The 17,354-nt window shown below is 37.5% G+C and overlaps 1 protein-coding gene across 4 annotated transcripts in view; it reads right to left on the minus strand.

Moving 5' to 3' along the window:
* Positions 1 to 16,052, minus strand: part of DMTF1 (cyclin D binding myb like transcription factor 1) — a 58,114-nt gene extending 42,062 nt beyond the window's left edge. For 2 of the 4 annotated variants that reach the window (XM_003341998.4, XM_056799461.1), the window contains exons 1-2: positions 15,834 to 16,001; positions 192 to 314 (exon numbers count right to left, since the gene is read on the minus strand). The gene's annotated coding sequence lies outside the window, so the exon portion shown is untranslated. Of the gene's footprint in view, positions 1 to 191; positions 315 to 15,833 lie in introns of all 4 variants that reach the window. The other 2 variants (XM_001364027.4, XM_007504007.3) reach the window with 2 other exon arrangements.
* Between the last annotated feature and the right edge of the window lie 1,302 nt (positions 16,053 to 17,354).

Below are 17,354 nucleotides of genomic sequence, written 5' to 3' on the forward strand. Positions count from 1 at the left end.
ACAGTTCCTTGCTTAGCATGGGTACTGCACATTATTTGGTGCCTAATACATGCCTATGGAATGCTGAATGTACTGACTGTGGTTAATCTACAAGTCCCATATTAAAAGGAGATGACGCAATTAGTTCTGATATGACTAAAAGCATAGATATAGGAGCAGAAGGTCTTGTCATATTCTTCTTCCAAACTTACCTAGTCAAAAGATGAAGCAGTTACTGCCCTTGTATCAGATCCAAGGTGCTTTCCTCTTGCGAGCAGTATTATCTTCATGTTAACTGGATTGAATTCCTGCCATGTTTCTATTTCTGGACCATTCTAGGAGTAACAAGATCACATAATCAGACTCAATTATGTTTCAAGTTTAATAATTTATCAGATTCAATGAGAAAGACACATAGATCTGAGTATTAGTTAGCTGGTGACATTCCAACATTAACATTTGACCTCCCTTGGGTGTCTCTTCAATTAGTTAAGCATACAACAATTCTAAGTGGAATTTAGTCAAGTTAGTTATTCAAGTTAGCTATTAAATTAATCTCTAGAGAGAAGACAGAAATTATAATAAGATATTATAAATGTTAGATGGGAAGTTTCCTATCCCAATTTGTTTATAATTAGGAAGCTAAACATTCAATTGAGAAAGCATTCTTTGAAAAAAAAGTTTTTTAAAAAAGTTGTGGTTTTGTGAACTGACTCAGCAAAGTTACATAGCAACACAAATTAAATGTACCCTTCCTCCTTAATGTTTCTTATGCTACCTCTCTCCCAGTCCCATCTTCACTGGTAAACACACTGTTATCAGTTTATGTTCAACTATGATACTGTCAATCATCATTAAAAAAAACAACAAAAAACCCCTCACCTTCTATCTTGGAATCAATACTGTATATTGGTTCCAAGGCAGAAGAGTGGTAAGAGCTAGGCAATGGGGATTAAGTGACTTGCCCAGGGTCACACAGCTGGGAAGTTCAACATTTATTAAGTGTCTATAAGGGCCAAGCACTCTGCTAAGTGTTGGAGATACTAAGATAAGCCAAAAATAGCTCCTACCTTCAAGGAGCTGACAATCTAATGGGAGAGACAACAAATATGTACAAATGTGGACATACCCCACAGTCCTTCTGTGTAATGTGTAATTTTAATTAAAGAATGAAATTTTAATTTCTTCTAAAATCATGGTATTCTGCAAAAGGGATAGGGATTAGACCTGCGGTTTCATTATTCATCAACATGGAATTCCTGGATAATTAAACTTCTACCTACTCTATCAATAAAGGGAAACACTTTCTCTGCAGTTCAGATTCTTGGAGTTATCCCTTTAACAATCATCTATATAATAACTGAGGAGGCTAACTGAAAATATGCCCATTAAAAAACTTCCTAGGGGGCAGCTGGGTAGCTCAGTGGATTGAGAGCCAGGCTCAAAGATGGAAGGTCATGGGTTCAAATCTTGCCTCAGACACTTCCTAGCTGTGTGACTCTGGGAAAGTCACTTAACCCCCATTGCCTAGCCCTTACCACTCTTCTGCCCTAGAACCAATATCCAGTACTGATTCTAAGATGGAACGTAAGGGTTTAAAAACAAAACAAAACAAAAAAAACAAAAAAATTTCTTGACTACTTTAAGGTGACAGAGCAAACCAAAAATTGAACTTAAGTAAGAAGGCAGAGATGCCACCTATGATTTTTCTCTTATAACATGGTTTTCTTTCATGCACTAAATGTTTAAAATGAAGTAATAAGTGTTAAGAAATGAATAAAATAAAACTCATAATCCTTAATTTAAAAATCATGATAGGAGCAAGCCACAAATATAACATGTTGAATTATCCAATGGAGAGATTTGATTTTACATGGTAAAGCATATTTAGAATTACAGGTAATCCCCAAGGAGCCATAAAACTATGTATATATACCCTTTGACCTAGTACTATCACTACTAAGTCTCTATCCCAAAGAAATAAAGAAAAAGGGGGTGGGAGAGAGAACAAGTCCCATTCATACAATAATATCTCTATTAGGTCTTTTAGTGGTGGCAAAAAAAATTAGAAAATGAGGAGATATGTCAACTGGGGAATGGCAGAATAAGTAGTGGCATATGATTGTTAACAGAATATTACTGTGCCATAAAAAATGAACAAGCAGGATGCTTTATGAAAAACCTATAAGGCTTTACATAAATTGAAATAAGGACACACACAACTGATATTGGACACAGTAACAGCAATATTGCTATGATGATCGATTGTGAATTACTTACTTATTGTCAATAATATAATGACCCAAGAAAATTACAAAGGACTCATGATGAAAAATACTATCTACCTCCAGAGAAAGAACTTATGGAATCTGAATACAGATCAAAACATACAATTTTTTACTTTAATTTTTTTTGTGAGGGAATGGGGTAGTCTGTTTTCTTTTACAACATGACTAATATAGAAATATTTTACTTACTTTGTATGTAGTCTACATCAAATTGCTTACTATTTCAGGGAGAGAGGGAAGGAGAGAATTTGGAGCTCAAAATTTTTTAAAATGAATGTTAAAGGGGGCAGCTGGGTGGCTCAGTGGATTGCCTAGAGACGGGAGGTCCTAGGTTCAAATTTGGCCTCATACACACATATACTTCCCAGCTGTGTGATCCTGGGCAAATCACTTAATCCCCATTGCCTAGCCCTTACCACTCGAGTCTGCCTTGGACTCCAAGACAGAAGGTAAGGGTTAAAAAAAAAGAATGTTAAAAATTGTTTCACATGTAATTTGAAAAATATTAAAAATAAAAGAAATAGAACTATAGAGAAATTTCTATTTAAAATAAGTCAGCACAAAATAATTTCAGGAGGAAGAGGGTACTCATTGAGACCATGAAAGGCTCTACAAAACAGTCACTTTGGGAAGGAGTGACTTTCTAGTGAGGGGGTCAGCCTGTGTGAAAGCCTGGAGATGAAATGACAAGTTTAGTAGTCAGGATAGCTGGAAAAGATGATCAAGTAGAAGGCTTTACATGACAGGATGAGGAGACAACATTTTATTGTTCTTTTACTGGGAGGGGAGAGGATCAGTCTAAGGCTACTTTGGATGTTATATAGAGGCTGAACTAGAGAGGGGAGAGCTTGGAAGGGTATGTCAAATAGGAGGCTACTGAAATGAGGTTCTGAATGATCAAGAAATCATTTCCCTTTAAGGGCAAAGAACCTAAATGCTTGGTGGTAGAAGTTCAATTTGGTTGCTTGTTTTTTTTTAAGTTCATAAAACATTTATTACCTACTACTTATTTTAGCATTTATTATAGACTGTCTCATAAAACTAATCAGTTCTTTCATGCTTCCTCATCTGTTAAGAGATCTTCTAGTTCAAATCCTTTAAGTTGACTGTACTAATCACCTAGATTTTTTGGAATTTCTTATTTAAAATGTCCTGTCCCTTTGTTTTCATAAAGCAAATAGTAAACCAGGAAAGCACAATCCCTTAGAAAGCAAGGTCACAATGTCCAGACAAATATAAAACAGTAGAATTAAATTTTGAGTTACAAGAAAATTTAAGTAATGGGAACAAAAATAAATCCATTATTAACAAGACTGGGCAGCAGAATCATTAATCCATTGGAAAGGAGGGGTAGTTGGAAGGATACTACAATAGAAAGGGAAGGGAACAAGTACTTATGTGTCTACTATATGCTGGGCATGTGGTAGGTGTTTTTACAATTATGATTTCATTTTATCTACACAAGAATCCTACAAAGTAGGTACATTATCTCTGTTCTGCATTGAGGAAGCTGATGTAAAAAAAAGTTGTAACATGCTTAATAAGAAGTTAAGTTATACATCTAATATGTGTCTGAGGGAAAATTTGAACTCAGGTCTTCCTGGACTTCAGGTCAAGTACTCTAGCAAACAGTAGGAGGAAGAGCATTTGTGGGAATAGTAATAAGGAACAAGACTAGTGATTTCATTAGAATAGGGAACTAATATAGCCACTATTATAAGGAAAGCAATTAAGTTGAGGAAAAAATTTTATACAGTTTCTTGGTCTCATATCTAAAATATAAGGAGAACTGTCAAACATATAAGATATGAGCCATCCCCCATTTGATAAATGGTCAAAAGATATGAACAGCCAGTTTTGGGATAAATAAAAATTACATATAACTATATTAACATTTTTTTTTGATTAGAGAAATGCAAATCAAAACAAGTCTGAGATATCTCACACTTATCAGATCAGCTAAAATAATAAAAGGTAAAAACAACAAATGTTGGAGGGGATATGGAAAAATAGGGACACTAATATATTGTTGGCAGAACACAACTGATCCAATCATTTTGGAGAACAATCTGAAATTATACTCAAAGAGTTAAAATTATGTATACCTTTTGACCCAATAATACTACTAAGTTTATTTCCTAAAATTAACATCAAAAAAGGAAAAGAAACTATATTCTAAAATATTTATAGCAGGTCTTTTGGTGGCAGCAAAGAACTAGAAACTGATGAGATGCCCATCAATTGGGGAATGGCCAAACAAGTTATGGTATATAATTGAATATTATTATGCCATAAGGGGTGTATGGGGTGCTCAGGGAGGAGTAGTAGCTCTGGTATGGAGGGCTTCTTGTGCTCTCCTAGGGCAGCTCTCCAGCCTCTGACCCCCACCTGACACCCAGCTCTCACTTGTGGCTCCCACAAGTGCTAGCTGCTAGCATGCGGCAGCAGCCACACCCCGGGCAATGGCTTCGACAGGCTGGCTAAACCTTGTGAGGGTAGCCATCGGGTCGTCAACCCCTGGTGAACCAGGGCTTTGCTCACCCAGCATGTGAAGACTGCTTCAGGCGGAAGAAACCAATAAGAAGGTTCAAAGGTTGAGAGGGCGACGCAGCAAAGCACTGTGGAGTGCTTAGGGCGTGTTGGAGCACAAAAGACAACACAGCCATCCAATGCAGCTGAGGAAGTCTTCAGGTGTAATGACTTTTTGTGCCACTGGAACCAGGCTTCCAACGCCGAGAGAGTGGGACTGTCTCTGTACATCGACTTTTCCACTTAAATCTCCTTCACACACAAGTGTTTTTGTGCACACTCATCTACATCACAGATGAAAGCGCACAAAGACAAACGTCATCCTCGGTTACCGAGAGACTACTACTATTATGCTATAAGAAATGACAAACAAGGGGACAGCTAAGTGATTCAGTGGACTGAGAACTCCAGGTCTAGAGACAGGAGGCCCTGGGTTCAAATTTGACCTCAGACACTTCCTAGGTGTGTGACCCTGGTAAAGTCACTTAACCTCTGCTGCCTCCCCCTTCTGCCTTAGAACCAATATTTAATATTGATTCTAACACAGAAAGTAAGGACTTTTAAAGATAAATTAAAAAACAATAAAAGACAAACAAGATGATCACTAAAAACATGGAAAGCCAAATGAAATGATACAAAGTAAAGTGAGCAGAACAAGGGGAATCTTGTACACAATTACAATAAGGTATGATGATCAGTTGTGAATGACTTAACTATTAGCAACAAGGCAAGGATGCAAGACAATTCCAAGGGACTCATAATTAAAAAGGATATCCACCATCATAGAAGGAACAGATAAGAGTCCCAATGCAGATTGAATCATACCATTGTTCACTTTACTTCCTCTATGAATTTTTCTCTAGTGTAAGCATTATGTGTCTTGTTTCACAACATGATGTACAGGGAAATATGTATTATTTGATAATATATGTATAACCTATATCATATTACCTGCCTTCTTGGGGAGGTAGGAGGAATGGGAGGGGGTTGGATAGGAGGAAAGGGAGAAAAAATGAATGAGAGAAGTTTTTGGACATACCTAATGCGAGAATTTGTTTCTCTTGGATAAGTATATTTGTTATAATTCATACACATTTATAACAAATCATATGTATTATATTTGTGTTACATGGTATACATAAAAATATAAAAATGGGTAAAAAAAAGAAGACAACAAAGAATGAGGAAACTGACTTTACCAAAAGCTGGTCTCTTCCACAATTTTGGTCATGGAAAGATGCCTGCAGCAGAGGTGTCAAACTCTAGGGTGTTGTACCAGATTAAATTTAATAGGAAAATAATTAACAAATAAAATTACAACAAAGATGTTAAATTTATGGGTTTCTAAGTCAACATGCAGCTTGAAGACATCTTTTTCTATTTGAGTTTGACACCATAGGCTGATAGCACTGAGAGGTTAAGTGGTCACAGAGCCAGACACGGGGCTTAAACCCTAGATCTTCCTGGCTATAAGGCTGCTCATATCTACATTGGATTCAGATTCTGATATTCATTAGCTACATGACCCAGGGTAAGTTAACTTATCCCCTATTTCAGTTTAATCTATAAAACTGAGATATTAACAGCACCTATATCACAGGTACTGCTGTGACTCTCAATAAGTTTATATGCAAAGAGCTTTGAATGCTTTAAAAGACTGTTAGCTATTATGTGTGTGGAAAAATAAAAAAGGTTAATTTGTCAGAGGTTTAAGAAATCTAAAGGACTAACTCTTAAATCCAGGTGGATGTTAATAAGGTCTCAGGCATTTTAGCAGTTTAACTAAGAGAGGGATTGGACAGCTAGGTGGCAAGAGTGGATAGTGTGCCAAATCTGAGTTCAAAAGTGACCTCTGACACTTATTAGATATGACCCTGGGCAAGTAATTTAATCCTGTTTGTCTTAGTTTTCTCATCTGTAAAATGACTTAGAAAAGGAAATGACAAATGACTCCAGTATCTTTGACAAAAACAACAACTACAAATGAATTAGGACACAAGTGAAATGACTGAACAATAATAACCAACAGATATGTGTGTGGTTTACATTAAGTAAAATGGATAACAAAGAAACAAGACAGGCCATTATGGCAATTTAACTTTAATGTCTCTTAATGATACAAATGAAGTAATTTGTAAGAGTTTATAAGTATCAATGAGAGTAGGGGATGTTTTGGGGGGGAAAAGTGTGAATAATTACTGATCAAAATGAGTGTCAATCACTAAAATGACAAAATAAAATCATGGATATTTGCTGAATTTTTAAAATGTACCTTCATGTTTTTGGGCCATAAGATTATTCCTTTGTAAAATAAAGGGGTTAGACTTCTAGTTCTGATACTTTATATAAGATTCTGGCACACAAGTAGCTCCCAATTTGGTATTTAATATATAATCAACTCAAATGCAATAAAAAATAATAATTTGGGATCATATTATATATTCTGTTTCAGATTTAATATCTAACTTTATTGTAGATGTGTTTACATTATCCAAGTGATCAGGAACTGGGAGTTGAGGCAAGATATATCCTAATACTCAATTTTTGTAACCCTATATTATGAATTTTAAAATTATAAGCTCATTCTCATTAATATTAGGCACAGAGGAATAAAGTAATAACATTTCAAAGTCGAAAAGACCATGCATGGAAGGCATTTTAAAAAACATTTTATTATTGTGAAAGAATGACAATAGTTAACAATGAAGCACATAGAAACAAACATAAAGCAGGGGTTTAAACTAGAAACAGTAACTTAAAAGCATAACATTTTAGATTTAGTCACACTTTTATCGATTTGCTTTTACTTAGTCATGTTTATAAAGTTCAATTTATTATATAGTTATAAATTGAATTTGTACTCATGTAATGAACCTTTCAAGTGTATCTGTCAATGCTAAATTGCATCTTTGTCCCAGAATGGTAGACTCAATCAGTAGTCAAGAAGCATTTATTAAGTATCTACTTTGTGCCTTTCCCCTCAGGGGGAGCCAATATACACATACACATATATAAACACATGCTAATTTTATTTTGCAAGAGGTACATTAGAAGTTAGGGGTAGGTGAAAAGAATCAGAAAAGACTTGCTATAGGTGGGTGGCATCTGATCTATTTTTTGAAGTAAATTAGAGATTCTAATGGGGTAGAAGTGAAATTATGGAAGATATTCCAGTTACAAAGGTATAGGGTTGGGAGCTAGAATATCATGTGAAAGGAACAGAAGAAAGGAGGCTAGTTTGGGTGGGGTGTTAGAGGAGAAGTGATTGAAATATAAATAGTAGTATGAGAAGACTAATAAGTCAGAGGTATTGGAGTTTATTGAAAAGAAGAGAAACATCATTAGCCCTGTGCTTTAGGAATGTCATATTTAGTAGTTTGTGGAAGGGAAGGGAAACTTGAAGACAGGGAGATTGAGACTATTGGTAATAATCCAGGAAAGAGGGGTTACAATAAATAAAAGAATTTCTGAGAATGAGTAGATTTAATACATGGGTTGAGTCTAGAAAGATCTTTTAAAGAAAGTGGGGCTTTGAAGGTTTTGGAAAACAAGAAGGGAAAGGGAAAAGTATTCTAGATAGAACATCAAAGTTTAGAATCTAGAATTCATTGAACATTTACTGAGCATCCATTAAGTATAAAGATGAGTATTTGTTGGATATAAAAGGGATCATAACACAATCATTACCTTCAAAAAAGTTATAATTTGCAAAACACGGCATACTTAAGGGTAATTATTGACAGATTATTGACATATATTGACATAGCTGGAATAAGGAATTTAATAAGGAATTTTCATTGGATAGTTGTGAGAGAGAAGGTTGGAAAGGACAGGGGCCAAACTGTTGAGAACTTTTGAGTTACATTTTGAACAATTTGAGTGCTGCAAGTAATATGGAGCCAACTAGAGGTTTTGGAGTATCCCTACCTGATAAAGAATCTCCCTAATAACATTGGCAATAATCTAGACTCTTTTTAATTAGAAACTTCCAGTGGGATGTAAATTACCTCCAGAGACTGCTCATTTCATTTTGAATAGTTTTAATGACTTAAGGAAAACTTTTTTTGAAGTCTAAATTTATCTCTCTGCAACTTCAACCCATTGCCTTAGTTCTAGCCTATCAGAACAAATGCAACAAATCTAACAGCTCTTCCAATACAAAGTCCTTCTAATCTTTTAAAGAACATCATGTATTTCTGTGTGGTCTTCTCTTACTTAGAAAAAAATTATCCTTTTATCTCATTAGATCTTCTCATGTTCAGTCATCTCATGATTCTGGTCACCCTCTTCTGAAAGCACCCCAGCTTACTGCTGTCTTATTCTAAATGACTATCCTAAAAAAGTAGCACCCAGAATTGTATATACACTGTATTATAGACTGCGAGGAGCAGAGAGAGAGAGGATGAGGGTTGGGTTGGGACAGAAGGTTTATATGCAAAATAAAGTTCAGTTAAAATATTTTTGTGTTACTTCATCTATCCATCTGCTGTATCTTCTCAAAGATTTTTTTTGGGTGGTATGGTTGAGTATAACTCAGTGGATTGAGAGCCAGGCCTAGAGTTGGGAGATCCTAGGTTCAAATCTGCCCTCAGACACTTCTTAGCTGGGTGACCCTGGGCAAGTCACTTGACCCCCATTGCCTAGTCCTTACCACTTTTCTGCCTGGGAACCAACACACAGTATTGATTCTAAGAAGATCTAAGAGTTAAAAAAACATCTATGAGTTCACCGTTAATGTAAATAGTAACTGATTACCTACTTTTACAACTATTCTACATATAAAAAGTTGCTAGCGATAATGTAATCTTAACGTTGTTGACTCTTGGTACAATAATCTGTTATATAAAGCGCTTGACTAAGACCCAATAAAGTAAGTTATATAGTGTATTTTAAAAGTCAAAGTTGATCTGTCTTGGATGCTATTCCAAGTACTTGATGAAGTGTCACCTAATATAGAATGTTGAGAGCTAAAAGGGACGAGAGGGGCATCTTAAGAGGGTTAATTCCCTTGGAGTATAGATGAGGAAACAGTGAGAGGGCTAATATCTCAAGCAAGGTTCTCTGATGAGACTAGTGACCTTTGTAATAATTCCCATTTCACCTATAAAAGTCCTTAAGCAAATAGCTAAGGATGGTTTCCAGAATATTCATTTTAGACAAGTCCTAGTGGCCCAGCATACATATTAACAATCTAATCCTTTTACTTCAGGGCTTTGTGTAATGTAATACTATGCTACTCAGCTGCTTACAAACAGGGGAAACAAGATGCCATCTATTATTTAAGTTAGGCTAGCCTCCAATCTCAACAAGATTTTGCTAGAATCATTACACTGTTTTTTTTTTTTTAAGACTAGGCAATTTTAGGGTTACTACTCTAAAATTCAGGATTTACAGACCTCAAATTCCAGGTTATGATCCAAACTGCTAATTTCTTAATAGGATGCATAGCATTTTCAGTTTGATTTCATCCTAATTTGTAGCAGTCAAGACATACCTTATAGCTTATGTACATCTGCATTTTACTCTATTTTAGCAAGCCCAGGGTCTAGATCCAGATCTGCCATTCTAGCTGTATGACCCTAGACTATCGCTTAAACCTCTTGGTGCCTCTATTCATTTATAAATCAAGGGGGTTGGCCTTCATGGCCTCTAAAATACTTTCCAGCTCTAAATCTATGATCCTATGACTTGAGTTCAAATTTTGCCACTTTGCAGCCTTGGGCAAGTTACTTTACTCCTTGGTTCACCAATTTATTTTTTATATTGGAATCTGTACAGGTACAACCATTGGCACAGATGAAAAAATAAAAACAAAAAAGGAAAACCTTTTAAAAAACAGAAGGCAGAACCTAGGGAGTTTCTCTAATTTCAGTAGCCTTGCCTTTTTTTGCAAACATAAAGCAGTATGGACAGATGTGTTCAGTTCCTGTCCTGGAGTCCGGCCAGTCTTAAGCAACCCTGCAGCAGACTGTCAAGCTGATTCATCTTCTTTTTCTGGAATGTTTTCCTTCCCCAATCTTGGTTAAACAGTTTTGATTATGTTATTTTATAAAGGAAAATATTCAATAAAAGATCAACTTTATGTAAAAAAAATCAATAATTTGATGTAAGAAATGATAAACAAGTTTTACCTGAAAATCTTCCAAGAACATATCTTTAAGAAGACCACTCCTGTGAATTAAGACATATTAAACTCTAAATTCTGAGCCAGATCTTTTGGAAATAATTGTTCATACAGATTCATAATTGTTTTACAGAGAAGCGATAAACAGGTGTTCCCATAATAATTTGCCAAACCGGAGGACACAAATTTTCAAACTTGGCCAGATTGGCAATTCAATTGGACAATAAATTTTTTCTAAAAAATGTATTCTGCACTATTTTTGAAATTTTAAATCCAATATCAGCCTAACTCAAGTACCTCTCAATATGTATAATACTAGATTTTATTTTAATGTCATTCATTCAAACATTTATTTAATGTCCATTTTAAGGCCACTATTTCAGGTACGTCAAGTGTACCTTCAATGAAAATATGTATTAAGATTGTCTGGGAACTACATTTCTTTTATAAGTGTACTTCTTAGGAAAAGGAAGTATTTTCTTACCCTTTGGCAGGTACTAAAATGGGGAAAGTCCAGATTAATGTGTATAAACATGAGATAAGGCTGTGTGATCTTCATAAAGAGGTAATAAATATATCTAGCAACAATGATTTCAAATCAGAAATGCTATGTTAGATCATTAAACAATGAATTTAGTAATCAAGTAGCTGTAGTATGGTCAGATTTTGATGTTTCATCTAGTCATATTATGTTACCATTACCAGTTCAAATATGGTCCCAAATACTTCCCAAGTGTACTACTCTAGGTAAGTCATTTAACCTTGTTATCCTAGTTTCCTAAACTGTAAAATGAGCTGGAGAAGGAAATGGTAAGCCATTCTAATGTCTCTGCCAAGAAAACCCTAAATGGAGTCATAAAGAGTTGGACACAATTGAAAATGACTGAACAACCTGCCACCTTTCTAAGGTTGAAAAAAGCAAAAGCAACAAAAATGGTACATATTTTTCCTTTTATTAACTATTTAAAAATTAGTCTAGCAAATCTCACCAAAACCAAACAAAACATCTTTTCAGTTCTCATTCCTCCTATTCAAAGCAATTAAGAGGTTAGTATGTAATTTATCTTCAAGCACTTCTGGAATTTTCTCCATTAAGATTTTTGAAAGGTCTACTGAATATATCTTTGGTTCTTAAAAAAAATAGCTAATATTTTAACATAATTTTCTTTCAAGTACAATCTCCTGCTTCACATTAATCTAACAATTACTTTTATTATTTCTATATCAGTTTTTATTCTATATCCACTCTATTTTAAAAGGCATAGTCCTATTCTTGGCGGTATCACTAGTCAGATGACCCTGGGCAAAATACTGTCTCACTAAAATTTATTTCTGATGTGCACTGCAAATACCAAGTGGTTGAATCAGTTCTCTCCATATGAAACTATTAGTTGATAGTTATAAAAGACTTTAGGTTGGCAAAAGTTTTACATATATTACATACATACATTACATATATTATCACAACAATGCTCTGAGGTTTATATGTCAGGTACTATCCTCATTTTATAGATGAGAAAACTCAGGCTCAGAGAAATGATTTGCTGCTAATATGGTCACACAGCAATTAAGTACCAAAAGTAAGATAGAAAAACCCAGGAATTCCTGTCCCCAAGTTCAGTACTCTTTTCACCAAACCGAGTTTCCATTTAAAATCACATTTAATCATATTAGGAAACACTTCCTCTTTCCTTTTCAAATATATTGTACTTAACACGTTTTCAGTGGTTACTGAATAGGATCATTTCCCCCTATCATATGAGGAATCCAGATCATTTTAACCATGCAGTTACACATAAACACATTCAACAAATCCAATTCTCATAATCTGGAGTCTAGTATACTAAAATAGTAAGTATTTCTGTTTTTATACATTTCTGGCTCATTGTAATCAAACTAAAGAAACCAAAACATGAAGAAATACCTTGTTATAAAACCAGTTTTTTATAGTTAACGTTTTCAGAGACTGAGTTATTCTTGGAATTTAGAAGAAAACTACTTTTTTTACCCCTGTTTCTCAATGAAAGCTTATTAAAATTTTTAGTATTAAAAAGGCTAGAAGCAAATCTACAAGTTTTAAAAAGCCACAATGGGGCTCTTTTTTGAGTCTACCATACTTTTAACAGTCATAGTTTTAATTTAATTATCAAGGTTCAAAAATCACCTGAGGAATATTTTGGATTATGATTTTGAGCTACCACTTTTTACTATTGAGCGGTACACAACAGCCATTTTAAGAACCAGGTTTTATGTACTGTCTGAAAAAATGTCACTTCATGTGAAAATTCAGAATTAGGACATAGAAAAATTTAAGTTTTAAAATTTAAAAATGCACTTTTAATTGGGGAGTAATCTGATAAATCCACAACTCAATGGGAGAAAAAGCTGCAACAACAAAAATTATGTGAAGTCTGAGCCACCATGATGGGGAAGGGCATCAGGAAAAGATAGGTTTGAATTGCACCTCTAATACTTGTAAGTACATTTGTCACATTATGAGCAAGTCACCTCATATTTCCAAACTTTGGTCTCCTTATCTATAAAACATGGCCCCACATCAAGGAGTCAAATACATCAATACAACGACTATATTTTGGGAGGTGGGACAGAAAATTAGGGAAGGGATCACAGAGGAAGTGTCAGATGAACAGTTTTAAAGGACTAGAGTTCAAGGAGGAGGAAGATAAAGAGGACTAATAGCACAGTCAGGCTGAGAAGTATTATAGAGGTGGAGTTGGAGAATGAGTAGGGCAGTCCAGTTTAACTGGGGCACAAGAGACAGAATATAAGGAGAAAAACACGAAATAAACAGTCAGGTTGTATCAGATTACAGAGGGCTCCTGAAAGTCAGGAAAAGTTAAGGAGTTTGAACTTTAGTTGCCTGGCAGTAGGGAACCAGTTTAGATGTTTGAATAGTGAAATGATATGAAGTAAGCAAAATACTGATTTTAAAGTTTGTCAAACTAGTCCAAATGGAAAAAATTTATCTATCTCCCTTTAACACATTGTGTTGGTATCTCTAAAGATATCAAAAGCTAAAATATAGGCACCATGGATAGTAACTGAGTTATAGCACAGTAGATTATGCCTAGGTAATTTTCAAAATATAAATACCACCATTAAATGAAAACAAACAAAACCTAGGATGGCAATTTATTTTAATTACCTTAAACATTCTCATCATTTATACTTAAATTTATCTCAATATTCCGAACCGGTAAAAATTGCATTTTATACATTAAAGAGGTTAGACAAAATTTTGAGATGAAATAAAAATGAATCAATTTCCCTATTACCTGACTTGACTACTTCAGTGACATTAAAAAAAATGTTTTTATATACCAGTGAATCATTCAAACACAGCAATACCTTTTTTTTTTTGCATGTGCAGATGCTTTGTCTCAGATTATAGACTTGGAACTAGAAGCCACTTATAGGTCCAACTCCTCCATTTTACAGATCAGAGGGAACACTGAGGCACCTGTGGTTAAGAACCGTGCCTAACATATTCTGGATCTAATAAAAGGCAGAGTCAAGATCTAAATCTAATCCATAATTCTCCAAATCCAGATCCATCCAATGGTCTTTTCGGTTTACTATGGCCTGCTACCCCCGGAAAAGGGTACTCCTAATAAAAATTACTTGCCCCCCAAATGAAAAAAAAAACAACAAAAAAGACATTTCATAATACAACTAAATTGCTCCTTCGTTACTTATTTTTATTTTTAACGGACTATATATAGTTACTTCTTCAAAGACCGTATTCTTATTTTTAATAAACTCTATATAGCAAGTACCAACAAGTGGCATCTTCAATTCTCGAAATGAAGTAAAAAAAAAAGTCAGAAAGGAGAACATTTTTCAAAACAATAGAAGTCCGGAGGGATTATTCTTCCCAGCCTCCTCCTTAAATCTAAGCAACAAAGTGGGGGTTGAGGGGGGAGGGGAGAAAAGCCGTAAATGTTAGGCCGATCAAAGCTGGGAGGAGGGGGACTTTTCCAGCCTCATTTCCCATTAAACAGGGATCAAACGTCCTGATTCTCCCAAGGCACTTAACTCAAAGACTTCGGCGGCAGGTACATTAGAGACGCGAAGGGGATCAGAAAAAAGAGGGTGGGAGGCCCCAAACTCCTCAGCACTCCAAGAACCCAGCCCAGTTTACCATAACGAGGGCCGGGCCCTAATCTCGCGGAGCAGCCCCTCGGTGGCCCTGGCTACCAGGGCCCGGGCGGCCAGCCACGTCGGCTCCGGGTCACTAGGCGTGGGGGTGGGGGGGGACTACACCAGTTAAACGGACACGGGTGGCCTCGAGGCCACCCTCTTCGAGAGGAGAAGCGAGCGGGGGCGGGGGAGCAAGACGAAAACGAGGGAGGGAAGACATCGGCTCCTCCACCCAGTCCACATCACCCCTTCTTCTACAAAAGGAATAGCTATAGGGAACCTAAACAACACGACCCCCAGACCCTCCTCCGCACCCCCCCAGGGGTCCCGGCGCCATTTGGACTCCATCGAAGCGAGCCGCCGCCATTTTCCGCTTCCGTCCGTAACGCAGCGGCTTCTCCCACTTTGTGGCCGCCCGCTTCCCATCCCCACAGCCCCAGTCCGGGGAGGGAGGAACTGGCCCTGGCCGGCGGAGAGAGGGGAGGGGTGTGGAGGGGAGGGGCAGAGTGGGTGGAGGGGAGCCTACTCCAGCCGGCCAGGCTCGGGGATCCCCCCCGCCCTCGCCCTCGGCACCCCCCTTCTCACCCCTCCCCCAGGCTTCGGGTCAGGGGCCTGGAGGGCTGAGGGTAGGGGAAGGGGGCAGGGGCAGGAGGGGAGGCGACCAGGGGGCCGGGCGGGCTGAACTGCGCTGCACGGGGCGGAGCGGAGAGGCCCCGGCAGCGGTTGGGACCTGAAGGTTCCATCGCACTTACTTCCTGTTTTGGGTCCGGGCACTTTGGAAGAACCAGGATGGAGGCTCCGAAAAATACCAGGATGGAGGAAGCGGCTGTGGGCGAGAGCGGCCGCGGCCGGAGAGAGCGAGCGCGACAACCCGCCGGAAACCGGGCCACCGCTCCGCCCCGCCCCCAGACGCTCTCCTCTCCTTCCCCTCCCGCCTTTCTCCCCTGTTGCTGCAGTAGCAGCTCCCCCCACCCCTATCCCTGGCTGTCGTCATTTCCGTCCGTCCGGAGCGCGGAAAAAGGGCCCGTAGGTTTTCGGATCCCTTGGGTATGAGGTCGTGGGCGAGTGCATCTCTTCCCAGGACTCACAGTCCGGGCCGCTCCTCCGGGAAAAACAAACGGGACAGGCTGGGACCGCCTCAGTTTCCCTGGCTTTCAGGAACGGCAGGATGGGATGGAGGAGACCTATTTCCTGGGGTTCTTAGGAGAAGTGGAAGTACTCCAAATATCTTCACTGGGAGGGACCTTTAACCTCATTTGTGTAAGGGGCTCCTAGACTAGTCTGGTGAAATCGATGCACCCTTCCCATTTCTGAATAAAATTTTTAAATGCGTAAGATGAATGCACAAGATTACAAAGGAAACCACTTTTTCTGGTACCCTCAAACATGTCACCTCCCAAGGTTACTCAGAATTGGTAATAGATCTGAGATTCTAGTCCAGTGCTTTCAAACTGAATTAGCTTCCCTCTTGGGTTTATCCACATCTCACCTCTGTGAATATTATTGTCATCAAAAAGGGGGAAGCTAGGCGTCTCAATGGATTGAGGAATCCTTCCTAACTGTGTTACCTCTGACAAGTCACTTAACCCTCATTGCCTCATTCTTACCACTCTTCTGCCTTGAAACTAATACCCAGTATTGATTCTAATACAAAAGGTACGGGTTTAAAAAAACAAACAAGAAAACCGTGATGGTGTTGCCAGGGGGTGGGCAACTTGATCCTATCCAAATTAATCTACTTGTTCAGTGCCATACCTATCAAATTACCAAAAAAAATTTTTATAGACTTGGAAAAAAATATAACTTCATCTGGAAGAAGAAAAGATCAAGAATATCAAGGGAACTAATGGGGAAAAAAGTGATGGATGAGGGCCTAGCCAGTACCAGATCTTGAACTGTACTATAAAGCAGTGGTCATCAAAACAATATGTTACTGGCTAAGAGATAGGAGGGTGGATCAATGGAAAAGACTAGAGGTAAGTGACTTCAGCAAGCCAGCTTTTGGGACAAGAACTCACTTTCACAAAAACTGCTAGGAAAATTGGGATGGGCAATTTGATGGTTTCTGGCACAGGCAGCATTGGTATGGGAAAACAACTACAGAACCACAGAAGGTAAATTTTGAGTATACTGTTTCCTGATAATGACTCGTGACACTGTCTGTTAACTCTCCTACATCTGTTCCTGGTACCAAGAGGTAGAAATAATCACTAAATGTTGCCTAATTTTCATGGGAAAACTGTAATGAGATAAAGTGATGCTTTTGACATAAG

The sequence above is a fragment of the Monodelphis domestica genome, chromosome 5 (genome assembly GCF_027887165.1).
Source record: "Monodelphis domestica isolate mMonDom1 chromosome 5, mMonDom1.pri, whole genome shotgun sequence".
Taxonomy (NCBI): domain Eukaryota; kingdom Metazoa; phylum Chordata; class Mammalia; order Didelphimorphia; family Didelphidae; genus Monodelphis; species Monodelphis domestica.